Below are 12,142 nucleotides of genomic sequence, written 5' to 3' on the forward strand. Positions count from 1 at the left end.
TTGGGCATGCATATCCCTTTCTACTTATCAACAGCTGTCTCTTCCTCATGGCCATTTCTTCCATTGCAGAGCTCCCGTGGGACACCTCACAGGAAAGCAAGGTAAAGTCACTGAAATTATTTCCCGTAGGTAAGTTATTGGCATGAATTTCTCATCAAAAAACAATAACAGGGGATTATTTTTTTGTTGGTTTTTTTAATTTGTTTTTTGTTTTGATGGAAGCCAGGGTGCATAAGAGAGCCAGCAACAAATATCCACTAGATAATTAGATTGAAAGAAAACCACCCCTCTGAAGACAATGAGATGATAAAAGAGATCAAGGTCCCTGGGAAAACTTAATCCTTACCTTTTTTCCATTACTTCTCAGGTTATTTCACTTTGCTATTAGGAAATTTGATTTGCTGATGAGCAGGAGAGGAAGCTTCCAGACTGGGATAAAAAAAAGTTAGGTTGGGTGAGGACAAGCTATTAAAGATTCAGTGATGGTACAAACCCCGAAGGTAGAGAGTCCCCTGTGAATTAGCATGGGACCTGGGCTTTTTGGTGGAATGAGGCTGATTAAACCTTTCTTCTGTCAGGAGGTATCCTGCAGTCATCCTCAGCACCATTAGATAAAAACAGCCCGTAGCCAAGCACCAGTCACCCAAACCTGCCTGTGTCCCTTTGGCCAAGGCCACTGGGTGAGGTTGCAGGGGAAACCTGGATGTCTGGGTGAGTTCAGGTCTTTTAGCTTTGGGGTTGGTTTGGTTGTTTGGTGGTTTGGTTTTTTGGGGGTTTTGGGTGGGGGGCGGGCGGGGAGGTAATTATGTCTTTCATAGAGTTGGTTGGAAAGAAAAGGAGGGTCTCCAGGTCCTCATGATCAAGGCTGCAACCTGGGAGGAGCCAGCCAAGCTGGTTGCTCCTATGTGCAAGGCTGTGCCTGCAGCCTTGCTTGCACCGAGGGGGACCCTCACAGGAGGACATCTCCCCTTGTGGCATGTCCTTCCCCAGTTGCTTCCCCTGCCCCCATACAGCTCCTCCCTGCAAAGCTCTTTGCTTGTATGCGGGAGAGCTCTTTGCAGGAGGAAGCCTCTTCTCAATCTCATGGAGATCCTCCCCACATGGGCCCTCTGCTTGGAGGTCCTCAGGGTGCAGGAGCCCTTTCTAATGAAAATCTCAACTGAAAAGCTTCACACCATGGGGAAGACACCTTTGCCTTTCTTCCCTTACTTAATCTTACTTAACCTTCCCCCTCTGCTTCTGGTTTCCTCCCTTGGTCCTTGGTGGTTCGGTGGTGTCAGATCCCTTCACAGCTGATGGACCCACCGGTCTTACAGCCATGGGCAGATGCCACCTCCTCTCCGAGAAAGTGGTGAGACCTCCTGGCCAGCCCCATGCAGTTGCAAAGACAACCCCTCTCTGGAGTGAGCATGCCACCCCAGATTCAGGGAGCCTCTTGAATGACCATAAGAAGCCCTTCATCACTTCAATGGTTACAAGCACTTCGCCAACATCCATCAGAAAAGTTTGGACAGTTTTTGTCCAGAGTTCTGCAGCTGGAGGCAAACGAGAAAGCCTGGCCACCCCAAGCACTGAAAAATGCCTCTCAGACCCTGGGAGGTAACTACCAAAACCGATTGGATGCCTTGGAGTTGTCTACCTATTTTCACAATTTTTTTGGCTGCATTTACTAAATGCGAGCTGGTTTGTTTCCAGGTGACAAAGGAAGGTTTGGACTCATGGGGCTGCAGTATCTAGATCTGGAGGCACCAAGGATTGGGTAAAGATCTCACAAGAGGTGGGATAACAGGATCCAATCCAGCCCCACTGGGAGTCAGTGGAACGAGGGCAGCACCTGACTGCAGTGTGCTCTGCCTGCCTCCCCATCACCAGTGATGAAAGGAAACTGAGGCATCTTGTCCCTGGGGAGAGGGTGGCTGGGTATCAGAGCAGCACGTGGGCTGCTGCCTCTGAATGGACAAGACAAAACAGCACATCTTCTGCCTGCCTCGTTCCTTGCGGCATGAGCTGCGACACCCATGCGTGCTCAGTTCTCCAACTGTACTGTGGAAAACAAAACATTTCTTGTCTGCTTTGCTGGTGGCATGCTCTTAAGCTTAACAGACAGATAAGGTATCCCTGTGCCCCCTGCACAGCCATCCTGGGGTGATGTGGCCCCCCTTCCCACCACCACCACAAAGCTGGTCTGGGATGAGCCTCATCACCACTGATGCTTGGGGTCTGCTGCACCGGGGGATGTGCAGGCAGGAGGGAGCAGCAGCCCCAGTCACACGATGGTGAGCAGAGAGCTCCTGTGGTGTGGGCCCTTCCCTTCCAACTACTATGGCACGGCTGCTCTCGAGCATGAGAATTGCTCTGGCACTTTCTCACCCCACTGCTCAAATTGGCCTTTCATTGCCCTCAAAGGAAGGGATGAGCGAAATGCCACGGCTGTGCTCCAGCTGTAATGAAGCTGCACAGCTGGACCCGGTGCTGGTATTGGGCTGCGTCCTGGCTGCAGTCCAGTGTGGGTAATTGTGCCATGGAGCAATGTCTCCCTGCTCCTTCCCTGGAGTTTCTGTCAGGATCGGTGTTCCTTGCTTCCCCTCCTTGTCTGAGTGACTCTGGGAGGAAACACTAGATCCCCCTACCGCAGTGCCCCCCTGGCTTAAAAATGAGTTGTTGGGGTTTTTTTCCTATTCGCCATGGGAGGTTTTCCTTCTTTTCCCAGCCCAGGCACCTCTCCAAGGAGGAGGTGTGGTGGCCAGGGTGGCACCAGGTTGTCCGTCCCACCTGGCTCAGGGAGGGAGGCTGCAAACTCGCATCAAGGCGTGTGGCTCAGCATCTGAGCGTGAATTATTAATTCATAGCCAGCCTCTCTCGGAGCAGCACCCTGCCTGGTTCTGGGACACCTGCTGCAGAGCCGATTTACTGCAGCCATCGGGAGCCTGTATCTATATCGTCACCTTCAACCCCCCATATTAATTTGCATGTGCCCATGGAGAGGGTCGTTTCACCCCTCCCTCAAAGTCGTGTCCCGCGGTCAGTCTCAGAGGAGCAGCTCCTTGCTCTGTTGCTCCTGAAGTTGGTTTGGGCATTGGGACTGCTCTCCTGGCAGGGTGGTCTGCCTGCTCCCTTTGCTTTCTCCACCCGAAGAGTTGCTCTTAAGCCGTTTCCTTCCTAAGATTTTGATGTATAGAAACCTCTCACATGAGTTTGATGCAATGGGAGGTGTCTGGAGACTGTTTTCATCTCTAGTTGTATCAATAATTAATATGTTGATCCAGAGCAATATTATAAACAGGGCAAATACTTTTTTTTCTCCTTTTTCTTTCTTTTTTTGGTAAGCAGCAAAAGAAAAACAGCAGCTGTTAGTGTCACTGCTCAGTGGGGACATTTCAGTCTTCCTGTGGGGCTTGTCCCCTGTCCCTGCTGATGCTCTCTACAGCCCTCCAGCCAGGTGGGTTGGAGGTGGCCATGGCTGTCTTCAGCCCTGGGCTCTCAGGTAGGTGACATGGCTCAGTGGCTCCGTGGAGGGTGAATGGTTATTGGAAATGTTAAAGTTTAGACTTATTAAAGCTTTTCTTTTAATGGGAACCTCACATATAATGGCATGGAGTATTTCCATAGCAGCTGAGAGCCCTCCAATGCCGTTCAGCTCATTTATGTTTTGGAGGTTGCTTTAAGGACACTCTATGGGGACACCAGCATGGGCACATGTCTTATTGCAAGTGGTTTCTCCAGCTTCTTCCCACTGACCTTTTAAATTTATGACTCATTTTTTAATCTTAATGCCTCTAAGAAACATGTTTGGATTTAGAAATCACGTCATGGCTCAATGTGCCCATCAGGGTTGAGGAGATCTCGGGAAGAGAGGCTGAAGCAGCCTTGGCAGAGAGTTTCCAGTAGCTGAATCTCCAAAGGCTATTTGGGCAGCACATGAAGGGCACCTTTCCAGAAGTCTTCAGTGCCCAGCTTGCTGACTGCTGACTTACAGCATCTTGGCCTTGGTGTTCAAATAGTTTTGAAGGTCATTTCATCAGTCACTTGGCGTTTATTCTGGAGAACACCACAGCTAACACGATTCACCTGAGGCCAATTATACCCATGGCATCTGAACTTCTTAAACATGCAGATATGACTTTCTTCCTCTCACTTGTCTGCAGAAGTCACCTCTGTCTTTCATGACGTTCGTTGAGGTTCCACAGTCCAAATTAAAATATCATCTGCTGTAACTTCAGCACCTCCTAATCCCTCAAATATCTGCTAAATTACTCTTTGAAATACCTTGGGAGCAGAACTAATTCCAAATGGCATTACCTTAAATTCACAGTGTCCAACTGGTGTATTAAAAATCACTAGCTTTGAGCGCCATTCATCTAATTTTACTGGCTTTAATAGATGTCCTGCCTTCATGCTGAGAATATTTCTGCTTCTGAGAACATTGCTAACTTTTCATTAAGAGTTTCCAGTGGATAATGTCTCCATTTTAAAGGCTTTATTTAGACCATATAAATCAATCTGCATCTATGATTTATTTGGCTTTTTGATTCCTACCTTTTTCAGTTAATGCACGAGATTTAACCTAGTCCATTGGTTAACACAGTCTGGAGGGATGAAAGACAGCGGCAGGACAAGTTGTTCGGTCCTGACATAGAAGGAAATTCCAGGATGAGCTGGGGAACCAAACTTGTTCTGATCCCACTAGTTTTGGGTGGTTTCCTCTCCCATCAGTCTTCCCCAGGGTGGTAGGACACATACCTCCCTCCTGCCACCAGGAAAGGATTTAGTTTCTCTGCAAGCTGATTAATAGCCCTGTTGATGCTGGAATGCACCTTTTGTCAAATATTTCATCCCTCTGCCAGAAACCTGTGCCCGCAAGGAGGGCACTCTTTAGAAAGTCATGGGCTGCCCATGCTGGGGTTCTTTGAGGCGGTCCCCCTCCCTGGGCTGCGCCTGCACCCGTTATCCCCCTGCCAGAAGAAATAGGAGAAGCAGTTTTGTCAGACGGTGGACCACTGTTTTTTCACCGTTTCCATTTCATCCAATTTGGACTCAAAAATGACCACAAACATATAAGTAAAGTTTCCTGCTGGTTGGGCTCCAGGGCATGAGAGCAGTCTGAGGAGCAATCACTTGTCCTCAGCCCAAACTTGCCCCCAAGGTGCACCTCACTCCAAACTGCCTTCTGGGTGTGGGACATCCAAGTTTGTCTCTTTGTTAGATCCCCTCTGTGAGGTAGATCTGAACTGGTTCTCCTGTGATGTTGTGGGAAGGGCCCTAGGGAGATGTTCTGCTTCACCTCCAGCTTCAGTGCATCTTCTTGGGGTCGGCGTGCAATGACGTCCCTGCCTGACCTTGGGCCTCATCCGGTCCTTGGGGAACGGGATGTGGTCTCCTTGCAGAAACAGGTGGAGACTGAAGCCTGAATCCATATGCTCCTATGACAAATCATAAAGGATCCACCATTTATGTGGTACCCAGCAGGGATTCGTCTTCTCCAGGCATTAGCTAGGCACACGTCCAGCCTGTTGGAGCTGAAATGAGTTAACAGGAGGGGAAGAAGCTCAAAAAAAGAGAAAAAATGGAGAAAAATTAAAGGAAAGTCCTTAAGGGTTGCTAACCTGGCGCCTCTGAAAGCTGAACGGAGCTGCCATTCGTGTGCAGCTCTCTTCCAGCTACGTGGGTGAGGGAGAGAGCAAGAGGAGCTGGGAGTACAGAGCCTGCCAGACAAGGAAACAAGCTGCAGGGGAAGGGAACCAGAGGGAGACGCTCTCAGATCACGAGCACCTTTGAAGTGTGCGAAGGAGAGGAAATTGCTCCTCACCTCCCCCTTGGGATAGCAGGCTGGCACGCCGTGACTTTTAAATTTTGTTTTAGCGAGGTGGAGGTGAAGGAGGAAGGCAGGGAGAGGGAGGGAGACTGTCGTGTCTCCTACTGTGAAAGAGGGATCTTGAATTCTGTGGTGTAGGCTCGCTTTTCCTTTGAAAGTCATCCCTGGGAGCTGGTCTGATGAAAGACGAAGGTTTCCTGCTGGGAGATGGTTCACTGCACCATCTGCGTGAGACTTACCTTGACAGTGCCGGTGCTACAGGCTCAGGGCATCTGTCCTGCTGCACACCGGCCAGCATGTCCCCTGGCTGGGGCTCCAGGGCAGGAGCAGGATGGCAGAGCACAGGTTGGGTCTACAAGGTGCCCCTTCCCCAGGGCCACCCTTGGCTGATGGAGCCAGGGAGCAGAGGGGGAGTTTGGTGGCTGAGGGGCAGGGGACACAGCTCCAGCTGGGTTGTGGCATCTTGCCGCATTGCCAGTGCTGCTGCTGATGTTGACAGGTGCTGGGGATGAAGCAGGACGGTGATGCTGCCCACGCTGGTTAGCGCCGAGCCAGCTACAAGGCTCCCATGGGGAGCCACCATGCCACCATGGAGACCAGGGGCTTAGCCCAGGCAGATGTACCCCAACCCTTCCCTCTGCCCGGGCGCCAATGGGAGGCTGGCAGCTCTGGCTTGACCATTTGCATAACAATTTTGCAGCCATCCAGGTCATTTGTCTTTGATGAGTGTGATGCCTTGAAGCATTGGGAAGCATTTGGGCATCACTTGAGCTCTGGCTGCTGGTTTCTTCTCTGGTGGGGTGCAGCGGAAGGTCGGGCTGGACAGATGGTGAGGATGGAAGAGGCGATCCTCTCCCACCTTGGCTCTTGTTGCTGTGCTCGTTTGCAGGGACCATGCACCAGATGATGCTTCCTCCATGTTTCCAGGCTGGTACAATTGCACTAGGCATGCTGTTTTTTCTCTTGTTCCTCCAGCATGTCCTCGCCCTGCCAGAGGACCCTGATGCCCTTGAGGATAGCTGTGCAAGCTCAGGCTGGCCCCGAAGGACTCTGCTCCCTGTCTGGGACACCCTGTGTGCATCAATTTCCCCATGTAAAGTCAGGCAGGATATTCACTGGGTTTGATTTCAAGGAACAAATCTCCCATCCTTTGGGTAGGACTCTGGTACTGAGGCCAGCTCATTTCCAGGCTGGCTTCCAGCAGGGAAGGGTTGGAGGCCACATGGCAGCTGCTGAGATGATGGGGCTGGAGCTGCCAGCAATTTTCTGCTATGACCAAAATGATCTTTAATAAATACATCAGGGATTTCTCACTCTTTTTGTTCCCCCCTTCTTTCCATGCCCTTGGAGCTTGGATAAATTACGGTGTGCTCAAGCAGTGGGGACCACTTGGCAGGCAGAGGAGCATCACCAGCTGGGGGGCATCTTGGTGAGCTGGTGCCACATGTCCACTGGCCAGATGCATTTGGATGGATGTATTTCTTTTCTCTGTGTTTGTCCCTAGGGAGGGCTTCCCACTGCCATAACAGACCTGATGAGGCCATGACGATGGACAGATGGACAAAAGGGAGCTATAGGCATGGGCTCAGCACAGCCCAGCATCTCTCCTGCCCATGTCTGCACCCAGAAAATCTCTTGCCTCTTCTCAAAAATCCCACTTTCCTCCCTGTTTCTGGGAGGGCTCTTGGGATATATATTCCCCCTCTCACTTTTCTTTCTCCAGGGCAGTGAAGCCCAGCATGCCTGGCCCAGCTGGGGAGCCCTGGGGTGGGGAAGGAGGCTGTGGCCCTGGGATGAGCTGATGAATCCCTCACCAGTGCCAGGGCTGTGCCAGGCTGGCTGTGCCAGTACTCCCTGGAGGAATGAAAATAATCCCTAAGCCTCTAGGATATTCAGGGAATCTCCCCAAGGGGAACTCTGCAATGTTGCTGCTACAGGAGTTTTCTTGCAGAACATGCAGTTTTATTGAACTGGAAAAATTCCTAGAAGCATATGAATACTAAAAAAAACCCCAATCCCATTATTGCAAGTGTTGTAATGGATCTTTTCAATCTCATTTCACTTTGATAGGCAGAATGTTTCATTGAGATGTTATCACTTCAATTTCATAAGGACTTTTCTACTGGTTTCACTTATATGTGAGCTTCATATTATATGTTGCATTACACTGTTCAGATGTTATCCCAGTGGAATGTTGTTATTTATCAAAATTAAATTCCCTTTTGGAATTTCCTACAGGACCTAAAATGCATTCCAGCAGTGCTAAGCTAAGAGACATCTTCATTTTGGGATATGGCACCCCTTTTCCTGGAGATTTTTTTTTTTTTTTTTGTGATGGCATAAGTTGTTCACTCTGAACCCTACAGAAGGCAACTTAGCTTTGAGCATTGTACTTCATAAGCTTCTTGTCTCTGAGCCTGTTTTATCACCCAGGGTCCCTCCCAGTACCAAAGCAGCAGTTCCTTCAGGCTCAGCTTAATTACTTCAATAAATTAGATAACAAGGAGTGGAGAGAGGGAGGTGTTTAGGCAGCAGGGGGTCATGCAAGTAGAGGAGGTGTTTACCCCCTGTCGGGACAGGTTGCTGGGAGCTCCCTTGGTCAATGGAGGTTTCACCATGAGCTGCTGCTTCATCCTGGGGTGATGTTGTGAGTTGCCTCTGAATAATCCCTGAGGGATGGAGCTGCCCCACCTCCCTGTGTCACCCTGTGCCTCTGATGTCCCTGAGGGACACGCCAAGGTGGAAACCCTCCCTGTCCCCTGTACCTGGTGGCCTGGGCGATGTTATTTGTGCTCCTTTGATGCTATTTATCCCCCTGTCTTCTTTGTGTTGCTATTTCCCCTCTCCTGCTCCCCTCTGCCATGCCAGCCCAAGAGGCTCTGGTTTAGCTCTGTGCCCAGGGAAGAAGCGGGATAGGCAGGAGTGGGAACAGCTCTGCAAGTCCCCAGCTCTGGGCAATTCCCTGGGCAGAGGCGCAGGCAGCTGCCGGTGGTAAGAGATGCCCCTGTGACCCCTCAGGGCATTGCTGCAGCCCCCAGAGCTCTTCCTCTGCACGGGGCTGCCCACCCTGTGAATTTGCAGGGCGATTGCTTTTGAAGTATTAAATTCAAGCATAAATAAGTTAGTTCCTCTTGTTTTGGGGATTACTTATAGTCCCTATCCCCAAAATGGGATGTCCCCTTGGTGAGACGGTCCCCCCCTCGCCGCCTGGCACATGGCTCCATCCCTTCCCAGACAGACTTTGGCAAGACTCTGCTCTGTTTTTTGCATCTCTCTGCAGAGCTATCAGATGGAAAACAGCCTCTGAAGGAAGGCAAACAGCCTGTGACCCACCACTGTGGGCTGGGGTCTGCTGCCCTGCTCCCTACCCAGTGTTTTTGGGGTCCTTGGGCACCCTCGAGCTTTGCAGCTTGCTGGTGAGCTGCACCCTTGGGATGGAAACACCCAGGAGCAGAGTGGCTTGTGCTCATCAATGTCCATTATTTTGACATTTCCTTTTCGAAAAAAAGGGATTTTTTTTTTTCACTTGTTCTTGAACGCTTTGAAGGGAGACATCAACTTCTTGCAGCAAACCCATTTTGACATCCAAAAAAAATCATGGAATTTGGAAGAACTGGAAGAAGTTTGATCTCTGGACTGTCAGAAACAACAGGGGGAAAAAACAATTGGTCCGAGCATAAAGCAGTTTCTCTCCCTGCATCACCACCCTAATTTGCATCCCTGGCTGAAAGCAAATCCTTCCTACAAAAAAATGCTACTTATTTTTTTCCAAATACGCACACACAGCAATTTTTAGCCTAATATTAATTGGGCAGAGGATGCCGCAGAGGTCAAGCAGTACATCTAAGTGGACTAAAGACAGGTAGATTGTCTTTCAGGGCTGCAGCAAAATGAATCCATCTCTTCCCTCAGTCTCCCAAAGACTAGTTTCTATTAGAGCAGATTAAGGGACAAAGGGGAGGGGAGGGGGAATAAAGACAAGAGCAGGTCAGCAAGAAAGGGAAGGAAGAAGCGGTGTGCAGTGAAGAGACCAGATTGCCTGCCTGGAGGTTGGGTTGTGGTTTCTTTTCCCTTTCTCTATCAAGGGTGCAAGATAAACAGAGACAGAAGGTTGGAAAGTGTCCCAGAAAGGTCTCTGCAGAAGCAGACCAAACATATTTAAAGTGGATAAACAGCAGGCGAAGAAATGAACCAAAATTTTGAGTCAAGGTGGTACAAAATTAAACCCCTTAAAGCTGCTATAAATGCATTGGGTACATGATCTCCACCCTAGCTGTCCCCAGCCTGCCTGCAGAGACTGCAGGGCTCCAGGAGATCCTCTGAGTATGGGTTTGTTCCTATCCATCCTCCAAATGCTCCCCCTGGGTAGCTGGGCTGGCAGGTCTTCCCCATCAGCATGTAAAGATGCTTGATTGGTGTTCATGAGGATCATCTGTTTGAAGGGCATCACCCTAAGAGGGCATCCTATGGCAGTACCCATCTGACTGGGAGATGCTGAAACCTCCCCTGGATTTGTTGCTGGTGCCATCAGCATCTCCATCTCCTGTCTGTTTGCTGCTTCAGGAGGGATTCCCGTGTTTACAGGCTTGCTACGCTGCACAAAAAAATCAGGTATGAGATGGGGGCAGCACACATGTGACAGCCGTTTCCAAGTGTGGAGCCTGATGCTGTGGTCATCCCAGTGTGGTGTCACCAGGGCACGGAGCAGCTGTGCTGCTGTGGAAAGGGAAGAACCATGGGTGAGCTGGTGCGCATTGTCCCCACCAGCTGGGCAGCTTGAGGACTTCACTAATGCTTCAGTATACAACTATATCTATGGATTTATTGCATGGATACCATAGTGGGCTGTCAGCAGCTTGAGACTGGTGGTTAACACCTGCTTGGTGGCTCAGCTGGGTCAGGAGGAGCAGTGGGGGTGTCACTTTCCGACCACGGTGAATACTTGTGCACAGGAGTATCTCCTTGTGGGTCCCAGCATGGCCAAGACCTGGGTTTTGCAGTGATGCTGTGCAGAGGTGGGGGTGCTGGTACCTGCTATAGCGTCTGGGGGTTACCCCTGCAGTGATGGGGGGAGCATCCTTCTCGTGGTGGGACCTGGAGATCAGGTTGCGCCAGGGGCTGGAGGCACCTTGTTTACCATAAAGCCATCACTTCATCTGGAAATAAATTTTGCTGGATAGTTTGGCCTTGTTTTGCTTGGAATTGCTCATATGGGAATTGTTCGGGGTTTTTTTCCTGGAGTGGAGAAAAATCCCCAAAGACGCTTTTTAACTAAGATGGAGTAAAAGGGAGGGACAGTGTCGGGGGGGGTGGGTGGGTGGGGGGGGGTGGGGGGGTGTGTGTGGAGGTGGACCTCAGCATGTTGAAAGTCTGCATCCAGCATGCATTCCCCTTTGGGCACCATTCTGCACCTCTCAGGCTCTCTGTCATGGGCCAGGATGCCCATGGGTGCTGGGGACAGGAGACCCCCACCTTGTTAAGGGCTTAAATGACCTTGGGTTTGTTGTACGAGTGCACAGAAGCCCAAGGCTGCCGTGCATCGATGGGGTGTGGAGCAGAGAGGACAGCCAGCAGCATGGCTTTGGGGGTTCCTGTTTCATGTGGGTGACCCGGTCACACTGCTGGTTGGTGTAAACCTACAGAAAACATATCTGCTCATCTCATGTGGGTTTACTCCACAGAAGGGAAAGCCTGAATTTGCTTTCCTGTGTCAGAAACCTGGGTGAAATGGGGAATTTGGGACAGCTTCCGCATAACACAAGGCATGGGGGAGGAAAAAAGTACAGGACCTTAATTTGAACCATTCTGGAGATTATTTTTTTTCCTTGATATGTTTTGTATTATTGCAGTGTCTAGCTTCATAAGAAGTTTATTATTGATCATTCCCATGAGATCCTTTTGAGAAAACTTCACTAAAATAGAAAAGGATATGTGTTATATATATATTTAATAAATTTTTACTATATTTTTGTTTATACATTTATATATTTTATATGTGTATATATATATATATATATATATATGCCCATACTGGTTACCTTTCTAATACCACCAGGGATGTCCCCTGTATCCCTGGCAGTCTTGCAGGGTTGGTGGAAGGGAGATCTCTGGGCACAGAAAGAAAGTCATCCTGGACAGACTAACCCTAGAAACCACCTTTCCCTGAGGATGCTGTGTTTCAGTATCCCGTGTCCAGGTGCTGGTGCCCTACCTTCCGTCCCTCACCTTAAAGCAGGCCCCGGTCCTTGGGACCGTGTGTTTGCTAAAGCAGATCGGGGCCAGGCAGGGAGGCGGTGAAGGGTGGACATGAAAGCTTAATGACTCTATGTC

At 49.9% G+C, this 12,142-nt stretch overlaps 1 long non-coding RNA gene across 6 annotated transcripts in view; it reads left to right on the plus strand.

Moving 5' to 3' along the window:
* Positions 1 to 11,070, plus strand: part of LOC119151621 — a 28,063-nt gene extending 16,993 nt beyond the window's left edge. For 3 of the 6 annotated variants that reach the window (XR_005105477.1, XR_005105481.1, XR_005105482.1), the window contains 2 exons: positions 70 to 101; positions 579 to 11,070. This is a non-coding gene — a long non-coding RNA (uncharacterized LOC119151621). Of the gene's footprint in view, positions 1 to 69 lie in introns of all 6 variants that reach the window. The other 3 variants (XR_005105478.1, XR_005105479.1, XR_005105480.1) reach the window with 3 other exon arrangements.
* The last annotated feature ends 1,072 nt before the right edge of the window (positions 11,071 to 12,142 follow it).

Source organism: Falco rusticolus, chromosome 7 (assembly GCF_015220075.1).
Source record: "Falco rusticolus isolate bFalRus1 chromosome 7, bFalRus1.pri, whole genome shotgun sequence".
Classification (NCBI taxonomy): domain Eukaryota; kingdom Metazoa; phylum Chordata; class Aves; order Falconiformes; family Falconidae; genus Falco; species Falco rusticolus.